Genomic DNA, 18,489 nt, shown 5'->3' on the forward strand with positions numbered 1-18,489 from the left:
TATTTGCAAGCTTTCTAACAGTTATTAATCCAGTTATAACTGCACAATTATTTATGTAAATATTATAGTTTTTTTCTCCAGAATAAACTAAAAACAAATATTTGATTGGCTCACTTGAGTTCTTAAAGAACTATTTACATCTTATTTATTTGTAATTTTAAAAACTATTTATCCGTATTATCTAAAACAGCCACATTTTCTATTTAATACATAATTGTTTCTTATTCATTTGCTGTGTTTGGTCTTATTCCTGCTGATGTTTTCAGCAGCAGCATTTCTAAAGGTTACAGATAAATGTATGGCTCCATTTTTAAAATATTCATAATTAATGGCACCAAGTAGATTCCATTAACATTTAGATATTTTAGCAGTTGTTACTTTTTCTTCAACGGATTCCTCTCTCCTGGGTTTAAAACTTTGATCTGCAGGTATTAAAGTCAGCAGTATCAGCGCCGCAGCTCAAGGAGCTTTCCACCTTGCTCTATCCACCTTACTCCGAGCCCCCATGAGGCTTTGCGTGATTTATGGGCGCGACTTACGCCGCTAACCGGAACCGCCATTTGTTTACATGTTAGCAACTCGCTAACGGGCTTTCGTCAAAGGTTTCAGGTTGTAAAATATGTGGGAACACCAGCTATCACAGTTTAAATGTGGCAATATTGTTCTACCGCTACCTGCAGCTAATGCAGGGAGGGATGGTGACTTGAAGAAATGGCCGCAAATAACCTGAACTAGCATAGTTAGCTACTATGCTAGTTCAGTTGCTTTCTTCCCTTGGCTTTCTATCCACACAATGAAATAAGCACACGTAGAGTATTTTGGGTTCTCTTTACTTTTTACTTACTAATTACTTTTTATTTTGCAAAGTGTCTTGAAAATACATTTACTGTGACTTAGCGCCGTAGAAATGAAGTGAATTGAATAGATGGTACTCGGCTTCCTTCTGGCAGCTTTCACTTGATTTTATTGCTACTGGCAGAACCTGCACCGATTTTATTTACGCTGTATTTTTGCAAACACCTTTGCTGACTCATGGTCTCGTTTTCACTCTAAAGGGAATGTGCAACAGTGCAAATCTATGAGGACGGTTAAGATGTTTTACAGACTGTTGGTGTTTGGATTTAAGAGCAGGGGAGCTGGAGTTCTCAAGTGCCGAGGCGTTTACGAGCCACTGACGCATCGTGAAGGACAAGTTAATGGGCGGCAAAGAAGAGGTGTGCTGTAATGCACTGCGTGGCCCGAGTCCAGGCAAGTTGACTTTTTTCTGGAACTTCAACAACTCCCTCACAGAGGAAGGACAACAAGGAAAAGTGGAAGCAGAACAGAAAGGGAATATGAAAGATGATACGTTGCTTCTTGAGTTAGATAATGCCGCAACGGCTCAGTCCAAGTCCACGTCAGCTCGTGTTTCAAGGGTTGGCTAATGGACACCAAATCTCTGGCACTGTCGCCAGAATGAGGGAAATTAAAGTTTTCTGCACTCCTGACTTGGCAGGCGCAGCAGCAAGCGATACTTTTCACCTGAGAGGAAGAGGACCACTTAGCTGGAAGAGTGATGTCACAGGAAGAGAGACATTTCAAGCAACGGGAAACAGCCGAGGAAACCAAACGAGGCTCTCCAAAAGCACAACCTCCAACTTGTGCTTTCTGCTGCGCAAAGCTGTGTGGTAGGACCGCAACTAATGATCATTTCAGTTATTGATTAATCGTTTATTCTGACGATTATTTGGACTAACTGGTTTATCTGATTTTTAAAAATTGGCAGATTCTGCAAATTTTTCATTTAAGCCTTTTTTAAAATTAAATATTAAAAATGCAAATAAACAAATAATTTACTTTTTAAATGAAGAAAACAAAAATTTTACTGGCTAAAAAGCAACACAGCATTCCTTCTGTGAGCCACTGATCATTTGTAGCAAAGCGTGCATCTGCAGCTAAAGGAAAACTCCTAACATCATCAATTATTAATAAATCTGTTTGTAATTTGAAACTGATGAAAATAAAACTGCTATTAAAGTTCTGTGTAGAACGATTTACAGACAGACTTTATTTATCCTAAATGTACATATTTCTAAAGTTCTGAGTGAGTTTTTCCTCCAGCAAATTCGCTATCTTTTTACACAATTAATCGAATACTAAATTAGTTGATTTCAATAATTGATTAATCAAAATGAATCTGATTAATCGTTTTAGCCCTACTCTGTGCTGGTCTGTCTAATTGAAGTTTCCCAAGAGGAATGACTATTTAGCTGCTCAACAGCACAAAACTCCCTGAAACTACCGCCAGCGTCCGTGTTATTCAGCAGATTATCCGCTGTTGATCTGTCTTCCCTTTGCTCCCATCTCTACTGTTTCAAATAAGACGGTTATCCCGCTGATCCATATGAGTCAGGCACAACCATCCGCATCCCAAGTGCCTCTTTTTATTACCTTGTTGACACCGGCTGCTAGTTTTAAGCGCTTTTAACTGCTGAGACGGAGCGGCGGCTCAAATAACAGAATTAACGCCATTGTTCCTGCCCGGCGTTCTTTTTGGCAGCGCTTTTAAGCCCCAGACTTAACAACAAGCCTGGGTTTTATGCACTGAGACAGCTGGTGGGAATAAGGCAGTTGCCAGTGGCATAAAACACTGAATGTGTGTGTGTGTGTGTGTGTGTGTTGGTAAATGTAGTCAGCGTGTGCCTTTGTGAGTGGGAGGGCATCTGAATATTAAAAACTGTCTTCTAAAAGTTGCTTGTCCGCGGTCCAATTATTAAAATTCCACATTTGTCATCTTGGTCAGTTTTGGTAACCAAGGATTTATTCCTGAGTCTGAGCGTTTGGCATTCAGGAAGGTGATTAAAATGCAGCGGAAAAGAGACATACTGGAAACCAAATGGTACAGATTCCTCCTTCCTCCTCATCGGTTTGACACTCAACTTCCACCCTCTCCACACTGGCACGCTTCATTACTACTACGCCCGTGTGAAGTCGCTCGCCTGGCTTTGCGTGCGTCCGCCCCGACACGCGCTCTTCCCCTCACTTCACACACAAACTAAGAAATGCTATCTAGCAGCTGTACCTCTCCTTATGCGCAGAGAGTGTTGATCCCACTTCTTCTCTCTCACACAGCGAACATATGTCAGTCAGAAACAAGGCGAGTCTGTCCTCCATCCTCCAAGGGAGGAAAGTTTGCTCCTCTCCGGATGCAGGGAGACCGCTAAGTGAGAAGTGACCTTGTTGTGAGAACATGCGAGCGTGTGCGTTATTACAAAGGGAGGATCTGACATGCCTTTAGGTAAAACAAATACAGACTCTGATCGATGCCAGCAGCACCTGTCTTATTTACATTTTCTAATTGCAAAAGTGTAACCAAAGGAATATTTCACAAGACAGAATGCTTGGAAAATTTTCATAAAGCCCTGGGAGTTTAAGAGGATATTAGTTAAGCAACTCTTTGCAGAACTGCTCAAAAGAACTGAATTTTTCATATTTTGACACAGTACCACCACAAACTCTCTGGTCTATTAGACTGTTTTCACACTTCATAGTCCAGTAGATTCGGTTTGATTTGGGAACAAAACTGCAACATTTGTTTATTTCCAGCTGTGGTTTTCTTTCAGTCAAACCAACCAAACCTGTTCCCCTCCTGGCCTGTGGGGGCGCTGCATAAAGAACCACTCAAGGAAACGACACAAAAACCTCTGAAGACACTGAGAGCAACTTCCTTTTTCCCTAAATGCAAACAGACATGGAGGTGTCAGAGTTTAGAGGATGGAGGATTTCTCTTTGGCCATTTCTCCTGCTAGTGCTAGGCTAGCACGTTTGTTTTGGTTGTATTTTCCCAGAATGCCCTGCGTTGTAGTCCAGTTCCGGCTTTTGGAGCAGAAACTGCTGGTTTTTGGTCTCTCTCCAGTTAGAAGGAGGACCAAAGTTCATTGTTTGGTCCACATCAGAGTTCTACACATATGTGAACGCCAAGCGGACCAGAGACCGCTCCACAAGCAGGAAGTGGACAACAACACAGGGCATTCTGGGTAAATACAACCAAAGCTCACGTGCTAGCCTAGCGCTAGCAGAAGAAATGTCTCTTGGTCTTTAGCCAAAGACTAAAGAAAAATCCTCCAACACTAAAATCTGACGCCTCCATCTTGTTTCCATCTGGTGAAGAAGGAAGTTGCTCTCAGTGTCTTCAGAGGTTTTTGTGTCGTTTCCTTCAGTGGTTCTTGCTGCAGCGCCCCCACAGGCCAGGAGGGGAACAGGTTGGTTTGACTCAGAGCAGAGAAGAAGAACCACAGCAGCTGGAGGTGGAGCAGATGATGGAGTTCTGGTTCCAGGAGAACCGGGTCGACTGGACCATCAGGAAGGAAAACAGCCTTACTTGAAATTTATGACAGACCGATGAAACATTTTGCAAAATTATGTACGTTTGGCTTCATCTGACCTTCATTTCCTGAAATGGAGGAAACATTTCAATAAATTGACGTCATAAATTCACTTATGACACCTAATAAGACATTTTTCTCTTATAGCTATAAAACAAACTGGTTGTTCTGCACTAAAAAGGAATCCAACAACTTTAGGGTAGCAACCCTACCTTTAACGTAACTCCAGAAACAAAATCTGTCCAGGTGATGTCATGTTCTCACTGATATCCCATCCTCCCCTGAAGACACGGTTTGCTAGTAATCCTCACTTTCTTCACCTTTCTCTACATGGCCTGTAACTAAACTCTTTCTGCTCTCAGAAAAGAAAAAAAAAAAATTTGACCCATGCCACATTTAAATATTCTCTACATCATGTCATTACGCTGAAAACTAGCAGCTAAGTTAAAGCTACTGTTTTAAAACTTTAACTTTTATGATTCTAACGCAGACTGTAAAAGAGAAACATTCAGGTTGAAAGAGCTGTTTCTCATGTGGAAAACACGGCTCTTTGTCCAGGGCATCACTGTGTTAAGGGAGGTACACGAGAGCTCCAAAAATAAAAGATATTTATCTGGGAGGGGCAACCTAAGCAAGTTTGGTATGTGTCATTCCTTTTTCAGATGCTGCAAATGTTGGATTGTATCTACGGTACGTGATTAGGCCCAAAATTAAGACTATTGTACAGCCTCTTATAACTTTAAACCCAAATAATCTGGGTTTAAAAATGATTTAAATTGAGTTGGTGGGCACGCCCACCAACTCAATGTTTACACTCCCACATAAAAATGGCTGCAAACAGATGCGCAATTATACAACCACACATCTTTGACAAGCAGAAGTGGAAGCCTCCTGCACAATCAACAAGAATGCAGTCAGTGGGTGCTGTGGTGGCGCAGGGGCAAAGCACAACCCACGTACTGAGGCCATAGTCCTCGTGTCCTCCGGCACGAGGCCACGTGTCCACCTGCCGGTGGTCGCAGGTTCGACTCCCGGCCTGGTGACATTTGCCGCATGTCTTCCCCCTCTCTCATTATCCTCTTTCCTGTTGAACTACTTTCAAATAAAGGCCACTAGAGCCAACAAAACCTTTAAAAAAAGAATGCAGTCAGTGGGTTCTGGATGGTAAGTCGACAACAAAACACTTGTTTTTTCCAGCAGCCATTGTACTGCGCATACAGCAGAAACCAACTAATCAAACGTGCTTGAGCTCCGCTGGGGTTGCTAGGTAACGGTTGGAACTTTGCTAGGGTTGCTGGGTAACGGGGCAGTGCTTGCTGATTTGTGAAGTTACATCCTGGAGGTTTTTGAAATAGCTCATTTTCACTACTTTTACACTAAAAACATTAACTTAATGCAAAAAACATCTGGAAAGCTTTTTAAGTGACTTGGGTGTTTATAGGAGCAGTAGAAACCCAAATGGAAGTACACAAATTTACAAAATGTGAATTCTAGTGTAATTTTGGCTCTAATGCTGTGCCATATGTATCTCCATAAAAACCTAGAATATCTGTAACTTGATTATTCTTCTAAATACATAAAAAAAGTTTGAAACAAGTAATTTAACTTTTTTTAGCATCAGAAAAACAACAGATCGAGACGAGGAGTGAAATATTTTCCTCTTAATTACAAATCTCTCATAAAAACAAATGAACGTTTGCAAAACTGCTGGAGAAACTTTGTTTTCCCAAATAGTGTTCGGTCTGGATGGTCATTAAATCTTTTTCCCTCTGACTCTCATCATCGTGTTCTTGCAGCACCGCTGCTCAAGCTCCTGCAGGAGCAGCGCAACCCGAGCAGCGGGAAACGGCAGAGGAGCAGCTGGGAGCTGCTCTCATCAGCTGAGACCGGAGCAGAAACAGGCAGGCTGGTAAACAGACGCAGATGTACGGAGCTGAGCAGGACGCGGCAGGAGAGGGAAGGTGAAGCTTTTCATGATGCACTGCAAAAACACTCAGCCTTACCAAGTATAAGGGTCTGGTTTCTAGACAAAATATATTTCTACACTTGAAATAAGACAAAACCAACTAACAAGTAACTTTTCAGTAAGATACAGCAGCTTGTTTTATAACATTTTCCTAATGGCCAACCGATGTAGATGGGAAAAAAGTACATTTCTGTCAAAAAACTGAAATAAAAAAGTTAAGAAAACTCAGAAATTTCTGAGTTTTTTTTTTATTTCAGTAGTTGCCTCCCCTGAGGGCGACACCCGACCTGAGATCTCAGTCCTGCCAGAGAGTGGGATTGAGTGGGATTACGCCACAATTAATCCAGGGATTATATAAACTGGCCTTCAGATAAAAAAGTTAAGGGATGTGCTGTGGTGGCGCAGGGGTTAAGCACAACTCACATAAGGAGGCCTTAGTCCTTGACGCGGTCCTCAAGGTCCGCGTCAAGGTTCGATTGTCACAGGTTCGATTTCCGGCCTGGCGACCTTTTCCGCATGTCTTCCCCCTTCTCTCATTACCCACTTTCCTGTCAATTAACTATCAAATAAAGGCCACCAGAGCCAATAACACCTTTAAAAAAAAGTTAAAATCAAAGCAGCTCTTCTGAATATTCTGATATTTCACAATTCTATCAAATTTTGTGATTTTCTCTTTCTCTGCTGATGAACAAGCAGAGCAGAGAATAAAATCCGACACAGGAAAAGAACATCTTGTTCGAATCGCGGCCTGAACTTTTTCTGCACCTTAAAGTCAAAACAGCCACAATCTGAAATATTTAGCCTTTAGTAAGAGAAAAAATGTGGTTTAATTTTCAAAGTCATATTTTCCACCTATTTTTTTCATCTATAAATGTGAAAGTTTCAAACCAGCGAGCTAAACATTTAGTTTCTAAACTAAATACATTTTCTTAACACCCAGCTTTTATTTTCACGTCTGGCTATTGAATTTGCATGTTAGTTAAATATTTCGTTTTAAACTAAATATGCTTTCACAAGATTGAGCTTTTATTTTGACAGTCAACTTCTGGTTATTTTAGTAAATTTGCATATTATCTGAATATATAGCTTGAAGTATTTAGCTCGCAAACTAAATATTTAGTTTCAAACTATTATTTAGCTTACTAAAAAAATATTTATTTGAGAAACTAAATATTTGGCTGGCTAATTGAATATTTACCTTCAAAGAAAAATATGAGTACCACCTAAATATTTCTTTTGGAAAATAAATATTTAGTTTTTAGACTAAATATTTAACTGGCTACTTAAATATCTGACTGATTATTTAACTTCAAACTAAATATTTAGCTTGCTAATTAAGTTTTTAGTTTGAAATTGTGATGGTCCAAGACCATGACTGCTTTTTTTGTTTAGGATGTTTTTCTAATTCTGGATTTTCACAACTATGAGGGAAATTAATTATTTTATAGGCAAAGTAATGTTTTTTGACTTTCCTAAAGTCACAAAATGATTTTAAATTCAACGATTTCCCCCCTAAATCAGAATCTTCTTTGTTATTCTAACAATTTTGCAACATTTCCACACAGCAACCAGCAGCTGGCATAGACGTCCCCAATGCTAAAGTTATGAAAGTCAGTTGATTTTTCCTCCTTCGTTCCTAAAATCACCTTGAAGGTGAAGCGAGCGTTTACACTCCAGTGGATCCGAAGCTTATTCTCCATCCACTGCTCTAAAGTTTTGGGATATCACGGCTATTATTTCCATCTTGGCGTCATTAATCCACATTTTCCCATCATTCCTCTGTCCTTAATCATCATTTGTTGCCCTTGCCAACATGGCCTCCAGTGGCCGGATGCATCGGGGGTCACAGCGTGCGACCAGAAAATAACACAACCGCTCATCCATCTCCATTACTCACTATTGGACCCGTACCGCTGCATTCCTCTCACCTTTAACGGCTCAAACTCAGAAACTCGTCTCAGACATCCACCGGACTCGTTTCTCTCTCACCGGAGCCTCGAGTCGCCGAGTCGTCTCTGGTCTGTGCAGATATTTGGAGTCAGACGGGAAGCAGGAAAGACTAAAAACACGGAGAAATACGGATCAAATCTGACACTAACCAGAGAGCAGAACCTGGTGGGAATCTGGGAATGTTTCTGTCCTTGTTAGCTCCAGGCTAGCTAGCTTCACTGTTCAGCTCTCAGGTAAAATGAAGGAATGAGTGACTGACAGGAGAAAACAATGGCGGGCATACACAGTAATAGTAAACTATTTGGGTTATTTAGCCTTTTATATGAGCAAAAAGATTAAATCATATTTTCATTATGTTATTAAATATTTAGTTTATCAAGCTAAAGATTTAGCTTGAGGTGAAATATTTGGCTTCAAAATAAATATTTAGTTTCAAGATTTAGCTTTAGCTTGCTAGCTACATATTTAGTTACCAAGCTAAAGTTGTACTTTGAGGCCATTTAGTTGGGTTTCAAACTAAATATTTAGGTAGCTAGCTAAATATTTATTTTTTCAATTTTAATTATTTTCCTTACAAACCAACTTCTCAATCATCAAGCTAAATATTTGGTTTTATGTTTTAGTTTTCTGAGTATTTAATTACTATATTTACTTGGCAATTTAAATATTTAGTTTCAGGCCATTTAGTAAGACTCCAAACTAAATATTAATTGGCAAGCTAAATATTTAATTTAAAAACTAATCATATAGCTCAACATTCAGTGAGTTAAATATCAAGTTTGAGACTAAATATTAAGCTTGCCAACTAAGTATTTTGCAAGCTAAATAGCTTCCTGATTAGTTGAGAAGCTAACTAAATAGGCAGATATTGAGTTTGAGGCTATTTAGTTAGGGTGCAAACTAAACATTTAGCGTCAAGCTAATATTTAGTCAGAAAGCTAATGATTTAATTTATAAATTAAATTCTATCTCAATATTTAGTGAGTTAAACATCTAGTTTGAGCAAGAGTCTAACTAAATATTTAGCAAGTTATAAGTTGGTTAGCTTCTTAAGTTGGAAGCTAAATATTGAGTGGAGTCTATTTAGTTATTCAGCAAACTAAACATTGAGTTCCAAGCTAGCATTTAGTCAGAAAGCTAAATATTTAATTTAGAAACTAAAAATATAGCTAAATATTTTGTTAGTTATTTATCTAGTTTAATTTAATAATAGTTTAATATCTAATTTTAAACTATATAATGAATAAACATGGTGAAAACATTTAAACTTTTAAAAATGAATCCCACTTTTCTTCTTATAACCAACTAATTAACCAAAATTGTTGTTTATTTTTGACTTTTGTTACTTTACAAGTCAAAACCTTAAAGTTGTTCATATAAAACCTAAACCAGACAATTTGAATTAAGTTTTGTTTTGCTTACACAGCAGTTTCTCAGTAATGTTTTGCCTTATATGGAAGCTTTATGACTGCTAGCGTTAATAGTTCTGCGCTGCAGTGACTGCTGTGATGCAGCATGACGAGTTTCCTCTGTCTGACAGCGTGATGTCATCAACGCTCAGACCGCACGCCGGAGCGGCGCTCTGCAGCGAGGGGCATTCCTGTCCCCCTCCATTACGCTGCTGCTGCCCTGATTGTGTAATAAACTTTATTCAGTTAAGCGTGAATTATTGTTAATTGAACTAAAAAGTCATTTTCTTAATTGAAACAGAGAGAGGAGGGGCAGGGCAGATTAACGACGTGCCTGAGTTTTATCTGGTCTAATTCTTTTTCCCATTACATTTCTCTTCCCATCTTGCAATAAAAAGTCTGTAATCCACTTTGTTCCCTGTAAAAACTCAAAACAGAGAAAAGCTCTGCAACAAAGTAGCATGAGCTAAAACACAGGATGCATGTTTTCTGTCGTTTCACCTTCACTAAAGTCTTAAACAGTCTTAGACATTTCATGTTGAAACATATTTTCGTCATTGACAGATGGTGGATATAAACATGGTTGAATTTAACGCTTTAGCATTAGCTTTTGTTAAATTCCATGTTGACATACTGGATCAGTGAAAGTATAGCTCTAACATTTGCTAAAGTCCATGTTGTTGCAAATTAGTGTTAGTTTTTGCTAAATTTGATGTTGATATTGCGCTTTAGCTTTAGCTAATTTTCATGTTGGACAAGCAACATGTCCATGTTTGCTAATGTCTATGTTGGTCTACTAGACCAGCAAAAGTCCTGGCTTTTGCTAAATTCAATGTTAGGGTACTGGACTAGCAAAAGTATAGCTCTGACTTTTGCTAAATTACATGTTGCTGTAGCGCTTTAGCAATAGCTTTTTCTAATTCCCTGCTGATTTAGCATTTTGTGTTAGCTTTAGTTAAATTCTATGTTGGTGTAGCGCTTTAGTGTTAGCTTTTGATATATCCCACGTTGATTTAGTTATTTTGTGTTAGTTTTAGCTAAATTCCCTGCAGTTGTAGCACTTTAGCGTTGTCAGAATTAATATTTATGATTAGTGATTTATTTAAAATTATCTGAAGAGACTTCCTTAACAACATTAAATCTTCACAAAATATCCATGCTCCAACTTCCTTGCCAGCAGTAAAAGCAGGAAAGGAAGTAACATTCAGGAAGTACTTTGGACCTTCAGGAAACCGGCTCTTTCCAGTAAACGTAATGTGTCCTGCTGGTCGTTAGCCTAGCCAAATATTATCCCAGGCAGAACAGAATCACCACCATGCGCGGCCGTTATTGGCTGCCTGGGAGGAAGTGATGTGTGTGTTGACTTTTGTGTCTCACTGACATATAAAAAAAGAGCAAACTCTTTCCAGCTGCTAACTGAACATGATTCACCCACGTTTCGTTCCCCAAAATTAGATTTTTCATTCAGTGGAATCGTGAGTCACCCGGCAGTAAAAGTAACTACACGACGCTCAAAGCAACACGCCTCTAACGCGATTTATTTACATGTGATATAAGCAAATGAGGCCTGAAAATGACACTGCTGCTGGTGTTGATGAGATTCACGTACACAACAACACAAACATTATCCGTCCATTCCTGACGACTTCTCTGCGTTCGCTCGTGACCTCAGACGTTTCGGCCATCGTCCCTCCCCTGCCAGTCAGTCAGTGGGGGGTTGGGCACAAGATGGGTGCCATTACTTCTGTTCTGGTGTCTTCCCAGGGTGAATAATTACGTCTGACATGTCGTGAATAGGGGAGGACATTATCGCAGTGATCCTGTATGTTCCCCCCTTACACACACACACACACGCCCACACACACACACACACACACGAGGGTCCCTCTGAATGATTTAGGGGGTCTGTTAATAATGCAGGGGCTCCTAGAGCTAATTAGGTAAGTAGCAGAGGCGCCGACTGGGACGCTTCAGTTCACCGATATGAGCTGTAAAGGAATGAAGCGCCGACTGCACACGCATAATGCCCGCCGCTTGGAAAGAGACGCTGACAAAAATGACTAATAATAACTTAGTCTGTTATTAAAGGAAAAAATAGGGGTTACATTTTCAAGGTCATTTTTACTGTATTATTTATTCATTTATAAATGTCACAGTTTCAAACTAAATATTTAGCTTTATGTAAATACTTAGTTAAACTAAATTTTTGCTTGAGCCTAAATATTTAATTAATATAAAATATTTAGCTCAAGCTAAATATTTCCTTTGAAGCTAAATTTTTAGTTTGAGCTGAAATACTTAGTCGGCAAGCTGCATATTTAGTTCTGATATAGATATTTAGATTAGAACTAATTTAAATATGTAGCGCCAATATTTAGCTTTGAGCTAAATACTTAGCTTAGAGCTAAGTTAAATATTTCACAGCTGAGTATTTCGATAAGTAAATATTAACCTATTTAGGTAATCAGTAAATATTTAGCTATGAACTAAATATTTAGCTTAACTGTTTAGCTGAAAGGAAAATACTTTGCTGAGAGTTAAATAGTCTAGAACTAAATATGTAGCTTGCCGGTTTGCTTGGTATCCAATCTACAGCTAAATTTGTCCAGACTCTAATGAAAGTTTTGTTCATCATGACCTGAGCTGATTCCTGAGCTCAACGTTTGAAACGCGACGTCATCACTCCTCAGTTTTTCCTTCACCGTTTTATCTGTTTCTCAATTACAGACAAGAATCTGCTACTAAATATTAAAAGATCACTATAACCCCATAATGGGTTATAGATCCATTTAATTACACACATGTCAAATCTGTAACTATTTATGTTTCATTGCTAATGATGATTCAAAGTACCCTTTAAATCCTGTGTGTGTTCTCCTAATCTATGGATTTGAGTTGCCTGCATTATAGGTGGAGCAGAGGAAAATATTCTAAATAATTTGGTAAAAATCACAAAGGCAAAAAAGATAAACAAGGAGAAAAAAATCATAGAAAGCCATTATGCTAACACTAAGAAGAAGTGGAGAGTCGAGGTGTGCTAGCTAACTCTGGCTAACTAGCTAACTGCTGCTTAAGCTGTCAGCCTTGTAAGTACAGCATCAGGCTGATTAGAGAGCAGCAGGGCCAGACGTCGACCTGCGGAGACGCGCCGCCGTAACCCGGGTCGGGTCCGTCTCGTCTGCACAGAAAGGGATGTTCTGCTCCGAGCCATTTAAACACGGCACGCCTGATTTATGGCGCCTTCAGGCTGCCAGGCATTATGTTTTAAAGCTCTCACTCACACAAATTACAGAAAAAACAGAGCTCTGAAGCCGTAAAGTTGATTTATAAGCCAAGAGATGTCTGCTGGAGATTAGATATATATATAATCTCCATATATATGTCTATAGACATATATAGATATATATATATACAGTATATATAGACACCAGGCAGATTTACATAATGATTTAATCCAACTGGAAACAAAAAAACACAAATATTATGAGCTAAACGAGGCTGAGCATAAAAAAGTGTTAGTTTGGATCGAGGAAACACAAGAATGTTAATGATGATGATGATGATGATGATGAGACACTGGAGGAAGAAAAACTGTTCAGTTATAGATTCTAAAACTCCACCAAAGGCTATTAAAGTAACACAAACATATAGTTGGAAATCAAGTTAGGTTTAACTGTGTTCTTGTCTTTTGTTTTCCTATGGATCATAAATTGTGTCTGAAATAAAGTGAATGATGAAGATGAAATAAAAAATTCTTTAACCTCAATTAAACAATAAATTAAGAATCATCAAGAGGCGTCTGGTCCTCCTAAACTTTAACAAACAACAGGCAGCACTCAGCCTGTTTTAACCCGACTCCGGTCAGTTTGCCTAGAAAGCCCAGTTGGTTTGGTGAGGTGTGACCTCTGACCTCTGGTCCTCCAAACCTCCGTCTGGGTTTAGTTGAAGTGAACTCTGGTTCAGTTTGAGTACAAATGTGAACGCCAAGCAGACCAGAGACCGCTCCAAAAGCAGGAAGTGGACTACAGCGCAGGGCCTTCTGGGTAAATACAACCAAAGCTAATATGTTAGCCTAGCGCTAGCAGCAGAAATGGCTCCTGGTCTTTAGCCGAAGACTAAAGAGAAATCCTCCAACACTAAAACCTGATGCCTCCATCTTGTTTCCATCTGGTGAAGAAGGAAGTTGCTCTCAGTGTCTTCAGAGGTTTTTGTGTCGTTTCCTTCAGTGGTTCTTGGTGCAGCGCCCCCACAGGCCAGGAGGGGAACAGGTTGGTTTGACTGAGAGCAGAGAAACAGAGAACCACAGCAACTGGACGTGGAGCAGATGATGAAGTTCTGGTTCCAGAACCGGGTCGACTGGACCATCAGGAGAGAAAAGATCCTCAGTAGTCAGATTTTAAAAGTAGTGAAAGTATCTGCACAAACTGAATTTAAATAAAATGGTACAGAAGAGAAGAAATGGTAGCAAGTGTTTAAGAAATGAGGACATGAGATGGAAACTGAACGACTCTATAATCTTTAAAAACACTCTGAACAGCAGAAACGTGTTGAGACGTTCCTCTGTTTTTAGAGACGATCTGCAGCCGGTTGGCGGCGGATCTCTGGTACCGACTCAGGTACTGTTACAGGCGGATCAGGACTTTGTGTCTGCAGAGCTTTAGGTGTGGCCGTTTCAGGAGGAATTCAGCAACAATCTGCACCATATAATCTATATTTCTCTGTTTTTCATCGAGTTCCCCGTAGCGCGCCGCCGCTGACAGATTTCTCATTAGCGTGCCACAAACTTTCAACAGGGAGTTGAGCGACTGCGTGTCGTCCCGCAGCAAAGGGAAGCGGCTCTGGGCTCTACCTGCGCCCTGGGGGGAAATGATATTTAATCACAGCCTCGCCAGGTGAGGAGAGGGGACGCAGCAGACAGCATGGCACCGCCACGAATTCCTCCGCTATCATAGCACAGATCAAACAGCCTTTACAGGGACAATCCCCTCCATCTGAACACCTTGGTTCTCACAGCAAAGCATGAACGGTTTCTAAGAAGAGAAAAACTAAAACTGTTGCTTTGGTGTCTCTGTGTTTTGCACTGATCTTCATTTGAAGTCGGTTGACCTTGTCCTGACCTCAGCAGACATTAAAGCTATCAGAGGGGGGTGAAAAAGGCCAAACCTCCCCAGGGAGAATGAGGAGGGGAAACTCTTAAAGGGGCAGTACGTTGTGATTTCCAGACACATAATCCCATTTTATAGCCCAATCAAGTAATTATGTTAACTTCAGCTGTTATAGAAATGATACATACCAAATATGACTTAAAAGAAATGTTACTTCCTGATTTAAAGTCAGGAAATTGGGCCTCAGTCTCTTTAACGATGCATTTAGCTCAGATTTTAAGGGCCAGATGATGTTTCCACATGGCGACATTTTATAGCACAATCAATAAACTGTTTCTGTCAGTTGCCATAGAAACTTTACATCAAATATGACCTTCCTTCCTTGAAATTGGGCCTCTGTCTCTTTAAGAAGCTTTTGGTCTTTCTGAAGCTCCGCCTCCAGGAAGTCATCCCAACATGGCTCCTCTACTAACCCTTTAATAACGTTTTTACAAATGTTTCGCTGAGAAGCAGCTCCTATAATGAGCTAATGCTGCAAGCTAGTCTGACGGAGCTGAGTGAGGGAGGAGCTTCGATTTTGAAGGCGGGGCTACGTCCATCTGTACATTACTGGTTGCCATGGAGATTAAAGGATTTGTCAAACATTCATGAAAGAATCAAAGCAAAACTCTATGTATGTTTTTGATGAGGTAATAACATTATAACTTGATATGAAGCTGAAGTTTATTCTACACGATTATTGTCATAATATTCTCATAACTTTAATTTTTTCCTAGTATGGCCCTAATAAACCATCTTATATTTTCTTGTGGAAATTCAATGTAATTTTTCCCTGACAAACGAGTAAAAACTAAAATCTGCTTTTGATATTAGAGTCATACTTTTAAAATTTAGCTATTGTTTTTTTAATCTAAAATATTATATTGTGACTCCAGAGCCTCAGCTTACAAAGCCCTGCTTTATATAGATGAAAAAATAAAAAGCAAAATAAAATGTCAGTAGATCTTCCTGAAATAGAATCAAACTCCTGAGCAGTTTCTCTCCCTGGCTTTTATTTGCTTTCTAAAGAGGAAGTATTTAGGAAGTAGGCCAAACGGGTACACAGCACTATTGTATGGTTGACAGAGAGATGACCTTGTGTGTGTGTGTGTGTGGGTGTGTTTAATCAGACAGAGAGGGGGGATTAGAGACCAGGCACCTGCCAGGTGGAAACAGTCTGTACTCATCTGATGCCCTCCTGTCCTTCTGCGCTGTTGCTCAAACACAGGCACAATATGGGACTTGTTCATGACATATTTTAGCACCTACAGTAGCTGAAGCTAACAACACGGTTAGCGACATTTAGCATCAGGAAGCTTTCTCCTTTGCAAGGTTTGAATTACATTAAACTACAGAATGCGAGTTTCAGTTCAAATGAGTTCAACGTTGAGATGGTTTGTAGGTCTAATGAACCGTTTGTGTTGTAATCTTTTGATATTTTAAAGAGTATTTCAAAAGCAAAAAAGAAAAAACCAGCCCACAGCATGACAGGTTTTTGTTTTTGTAACAGAGGAGATTAATTTAATTTAATTTAGGGAGAATATTTTAAAGTTACACAGTGAAACATTAGCAGCAAAATTTTGAGGATTACTTTTCCTGTCATAAGAGAAAAAAATGGGGGATTATTTTCACCATGTTATTACTTCATTAATAAACGTCACAGGTACGTATTCTATTACTAAATATTTTGTTATCTAATGAAAAAGTTATAGTTTATCGTTATTATTGTCGTTATTACAACAGTTTCACAAAATATTGTGATAAAATTATAAATCCATATCGCTCACCTGTAGTTATTAGTTAGATATTGTTTAGTTTTACTATTTTTAGCAAAACTAAAAAAATCACACAAGGGAAATTTTTTTTCCAAATCAGTTTTTTCAATAAAAAACTAACTTTAACACAAACTGCAGGTGTAAGTCTGTCTGGAGAATTTCTGGTTAAAACAAGTTTGTTTTTCATTCAGTGGGTAGAAAACACAGAAATGTTACTCAAGTAACAGTAGAAATACTTCATAATAAATGTACTCAGTAAAAGTAACAGAGTAAATGTAACTAGTTACTCCCAGCTCTGACAATCTTTGCATCTGGAAATGAAAACCAGCACAGTTCCTAATCTGGAGTCCCAGGCGAAGCCGTTTATCCTGGGAATAAAGAAATGTTGCGTCTCTCTCCTTAGTAGGCAATGCGACACTCTGAATTTGTCACTTGACAGCCTGCTGAGTCATCGCTCAGATATCCTGGAGCGTGACCTTCGACCCTCTGGGGGATTCAGAGGAATGACCAGAGGAGAAGAACGCCGGCGCACCGTGCAGAAGCGGAGCCGGTCCCACAGTTAGCTGCAAACCCAGAGAGCTGTTTTCAATTACGGCTCAGTGTTGGTCTACCGCATCATTTCAGGAAAATGCAACCATAACTTCAAACCACAGTGTTTGGTTTGGAGACGTCGGACTCCTTCCCCTCGCCTTTCTCTTGTCAGGGGAGAATTCCTCTACATGTGAACATTTTCTGACCCTTCCTCGCTCGTTAAAATGAAATTTCAGGCGTATAACATGTTGGATCTCATGTTTTCCAGACTGCAGAAGGATTTGTCTCTCGACCAGCGCCGTCTTTCCATCGGTTTGCTCTCAGTCGCCATGGAAACCAGCAGACGCACCGCCCCGAGGGGTGGCGGTAGTTCCCAATACTACTTTTACTGCTTTGGGTTTCAGCTCGTATTTGCACCACTAAAACGCCCAGCTGGATTCAACAAAAGTACAAGTCTGCTACCTCTGGTTGAACATGGTGCGCGTGTGGTTGCAGCTTTAAAAAATTAAGCGTTTAAAGGAACGACTTTAAACGCGACGCGGATGTTTCAGTCTCCATTTCCAAGCACACAGCACGCCATGCATCCACCAAACGATTTAATATTTCAGATAAATCTTTCACATGTGATACAAGAACCTAACACAGATGTTTCCACAGGCTAGCTTTTTTTAATATACAGTACAGACCAAAAGTTTGGACACAACTGTGTGTCCAAACTTTTGGTCTGTACTGTATATATAGCAAATGAAAATTCGAGATGGCTGCCAAAATACATTTTTGCATTAAATTTGCCAAAATTTATCACAATTAATATTTTTATTGTCAAATCAGACACAACTTCAGCAATAAAAATTATATTTATTGACTTTTTTCCAACATGGCTGCCATTGTTGCCATGCAAAGTAAATTTTTGAACTGGAATCGCCAATTAATGTATTTAGTGTCGAGTCATAGCCAGCATATTTTGAACCATAGACATCCCATATGTTTTCTTGAACTTTTCTTTTCTTTTTCCAAAATGGCCACCATCATTGGAGAAAAATGTTCACACTAAAAATCAGTGGTAGTTGTTGCCAGTTTCTTTTGAGACAATAAAGCTTTTTTTTTTTAAAATGTGCGTACAGTGGCGTTATATTTAAATGGGCGGTTTCCCAGGGAGCCATTAAAAAGGGTGAGCACCCAAAACTAGAAAATAAAATATATCTTATCTGTCATTTGTTAGCTGCTAGCATGTGGAACGGAGAAACTTTCCCTTAGTTTCTGTTGAGTGCAGGAAAACTAAATTAGCTGCTTCCTGCTCCAAAAAACTCCCAACAATCAGATTAATTGGTTGCATTTTAATTGGTTGGA

General features: G+C 39.4%; 1 long non-coding RNA gene across 3 annotated transcripts in view; it reads right to left on the reverse strand.

Annotated features, from left to right (window-relative positions):
• Positions 1-18,489, reverse strand: part of LOC114134738 (uncharacterized) — a 76,882-nt gene that overhangs the window by 30,828 nt on the left and 27,565 nt on the right. For all 3 annotated transcript variants that reach the window (XR_003593452.1, XR_003593451.1, XR_003593450.1), the window contains exon 3: positions 8,259-8,389. This is a non-coding gene — a long non-coding RNA (uncharacterized LOC114134738). The remainder of the gene's footprint in view (positions 1-8,258; positions 8,390-18,489) is intronic.

Source organism: Xiphophorus couchianus, chromosome 19 (genome assembly GCF_001444195.1).
Source record: "Xiphophorus couchianus chromosome 19, X_couchianus-1.0, whole genome shotgun sequence".
NCBI lineage: Eukaryota > Metazoa > Chordata > Actinopteri > Cyprinodontiformes > Poeciliidae > Xiphophorus > Xiphophorus couchianus.